At 30.3% G+C, this 3473-nt stretch overlaps 1 pseudogene; it reads left to right on the forward strand.

Annotated features, from left to right (window-relative positions):
- The first annotated feature begins 1140 nt into the window (after positions 1-1140).
- On the forward strand, positions 1141-1845 carry LOC114283375 (cytosolic sulfotransferase 12 pseudogene; annotated as a pseudogene).
- The last annotated feature ends 1628 nt before the right edge of the window (positions 1846-3473 follow it).

The raw sequence follows: 3473 nt of genomic DNA on the forward strand, positions 1-3473 counted from the left end.
TAGTTAGTATTAACATGGAATTCTGGAAATGCAAAGTAATATTATTATTGACCGCATTTATTATACAAGTTACAAATACTCAAAATCATACAAATGATGTCACATCATCTAATAGTACACTAATATTTATATTAATCGGTGCATATAGTATTATTCTATTTGAATAAGCAAGTGCATTAACTCTAGGGTAGTTGGTTTCGTAATTGCCCTTTGTTTAGAACTATGTTTTGTGACATTGAAAAAACAAAATTTTAGGGGTAAATTACACAATTCTTTAATGTGTGAAGAAAATATAAGAAGTTTAACAATTTTAATATAATTACACTGATCTCTCAATTAATAAGGATAAAGGGACTGTGAATAATGCACATGATGTAAAAATTCAATAATAAATAAGATAAATTATGTATTTTAGTATAAAAAAAATGAAAATATCAAATTTTCATCTATATAACTAAAGAATTATTGATAAAAATAAGTTAAATATTATGTGAATTAAAAGAAAAACAATGACCATTCAATCATTTTAGGATTTGCAAAGATCTTATGAGCTCTGTTCAAAGTACTCTCCAAATAAAATAATTTAATACTTTCCAATTAGATTCATGTTGGTTTAATTTGTACAATATTTTCTCAAGACTTCCGGTTGTTTTGGGAATAAACTATTTTAGTAACTTTTTAATTTGTTGGCTAAAAATATGAGGTGAAAAAATTAGTATGTTTTGAATAATTTTTTAACTTTTTATGAAAAAAACTGTAAAAAGTAGAGAAAAAAGAAAATTTTTGACTTTTTTATATAATTCTTTGACTTTTTGATTTTTTTAACAACTTATAACATTTTAAGTATTATCCAAACTTCTGAATCTTTTGCATTAGTTTTGTTTGTATTTGAAAACAATCTTATAAATAGGAAGACTTTTCTTCAGGAGAGGCATGCTCATTATCTCCATTCCACACTTCCTCCATTCCACACTTCATTCCTTTGTAATAACCCCTCTCCTACCATTGTAAGCCTTTCTTGCTCTTCTTTTCCTTTTGTGAGTGTTGTGATATTTCTTTATCATAAAACAAGTCCTTTAGCTTTTGATATATCTTAAGTAGAGATTCTACCTCTACAATAAAGCAAGTTCTTATCTAGTTATGGCTACCTTTCCTCCTTCCCAAAGTTCTTCCTTGAGCAAAACGGACAACGTAGAATATCAGAAGGATGAGGAAATCAAAAAGGTAGAGAGAATCTACCAAAGAAATAGAGAGATAATCTCAACCCTTCCAAATGAAAAAGGCTGGCTAACAGAGCATCTTTGTCTACACCAAGGCTTTTGGTTCCCCGTGTATACCCTAGAAGGTATTATGTTTATTCAACAATGTTTCAAGGCTCAACCCACTGATGTTCTCTTGATCTCCACACCAAAATCTGGCACAGTATGGCTCAAAGCCATTGTTTTTGCAATCATGAACAGAACCTATCACAACAATATGTCTGTTACTCACCCTCTAGTTACCACTAACCCTCATGATTGTGTTCCTTTCTTAGAGATTAAGATTTTTAGGGCACCCCCCATTGGAGATGTTGAGATTATGCCCTCACCTCGCCTCCTTGCTACCCATATCCCTTGTACTTTGTTGCCTAAGTCTGTTCTAAGTTCTGGTTGTAAAATAGTGTACATTTGTCGAAACCCGAAAGATGTGTTTGTCTCTATGTGGCACTTCATGGCTAGGTTGACAACTAAGGAGCTATCATGTTCACCCCTCTCTCTAGAAGAGGCATTTGACTTATTTTGCAAAGGGATCTCTGGATATGGACCCTTCTGGATCATGTTCAGGCGTATTGGAAAGCAAGTTTGAAATGTCCTGAGACAGTTTTGTTCTTAAAATATGAGGACATGAAAAGGGAGACACTGTTTCATGTAAAAAGATTGGCCGAGTTTTTGGGACGAACTTTCTCTTTAGAGGAAGAGAGTAAAGGGGTTGTGCAAGAAATTGTAGAACTGTGTATTTTTGAGAGCTTGAGCGATTTGGAAGTGAACAAAAATGGAGCAGCAGATGTCAGTGCCAAGAATGATGTGTTCTTTAGGAAAGGCAAGGTTGGGGATTGGAAGAACTATCTAACAACTCAAATGACAGAGTGCCTAGATCAGATTACCTAGGAAAAATTAGGTGGTCTGTTTTGATTTGAGTAATTGTTATTGTTGTTTAGCTTGAAGTTTAGTTGTATGGTATTTTCGTATTTATCACTGTTGTCCTGTTCATTTGTGTATTTTTCCTTTTCGCGAGTGTTGTTAATTTTGTCCAAATAAATAGCAGTGAGAACTTTGTTGTTTATTTAGTTATATCTGGCTTCCATCTTAGACATTGCTTGATGAAACTGTTCATCTTAACTAGCACAATTTACTTCCACAATTAACTTAGTTAACAAAGAGCAATCTAATAACTATTTCTCTCTTGAATTTGGAACCCATGTTCTTTTAAAAAAAAAATTTTTGCTTGGTGGAACACATGTTTTAAAAATATACATATATCATTTGTTGCATAGATTTACATAACATGTGGATAAAAAAAAATAAAAATAAAATCAATAAGGATTCTACTAATGACGGCCCTAAGGGCTAAAAATAAGAATCACATAATGTCGAAATATTTATACTTTTAATACACATTTTACATATTTCAAAATATTTTTTTTATATGTTTTTAAACATATTTTCAAATACTAACAGTAGTCTTAAGTATTATTTTTAACAATATTCAATTAATAAAATGGCTTTGCTAGGCGCAAGTAAAAAATTTAGGTTGCGTTTGATTTAGTTTTGGAATTGTGATTATTTTTTTGGAGTTGCGATTTGAGTGTCGAATTATGAGTTAAGTTTGAAAAGAGAAAATTTGTTTGGTTATGAGTTTTGAAAGGAATTTTTGAATTTTAAATTTTAAAAAGAGCGGATTGGGTCTACCTGGTCGTCCGCCCGGACATCCTTCTGATCGCCCGGCCAGTTGACCGGGATAGTGCAAATTTTTTTTTTTTGGCAATTGCAACCTGTTATTTGAATATATATATATATATATATATATATGTTTTAGATATTTTTTAAATATAGAAATTATTTTTTTATAGATTTTTTATAAAAATAATTAAAAATCCCATCACTAACCATCTTCAACACTTTTTTTAAATGTAGAAATTATTTTTTTTAGATTTTTTATAAAAAATAATTTAAGAATCCTATCACTAACCATCTTCAACACTATACCATCAAAAGAGTTTTGAGTTGTGTTTTTGGTTATGAATTTTGAAATTAATTTTTGAATTGAGTTTTGAATAATTTTGAGCTGTGTGTCTGATTATGAATCTTCAAAATGTTGGACAATCTTCATTGTATTTGAAAAATAAATTCTGTTGTGTACTAAACAACAAACAGAATATAAAAGAAATAAAGGAAATGAGAGAGAATGTTTGATTATAAAAATCAAACTAGAAA

Source organism: Camellia sinensis, chromosome 7 (genome assembly GCF_055761805.1).
Source record: "Camellia sinensis isolate YWXY chromosome 7, ASM5576180v1, whole genome shotgun sequence".
Taxonomy (NCBI): Eukaryota; Viridiplantae; Streptophyta; class Magnoliopsida; order Ericales; family Theaceae; genus Camellia; species Camellia sinensis.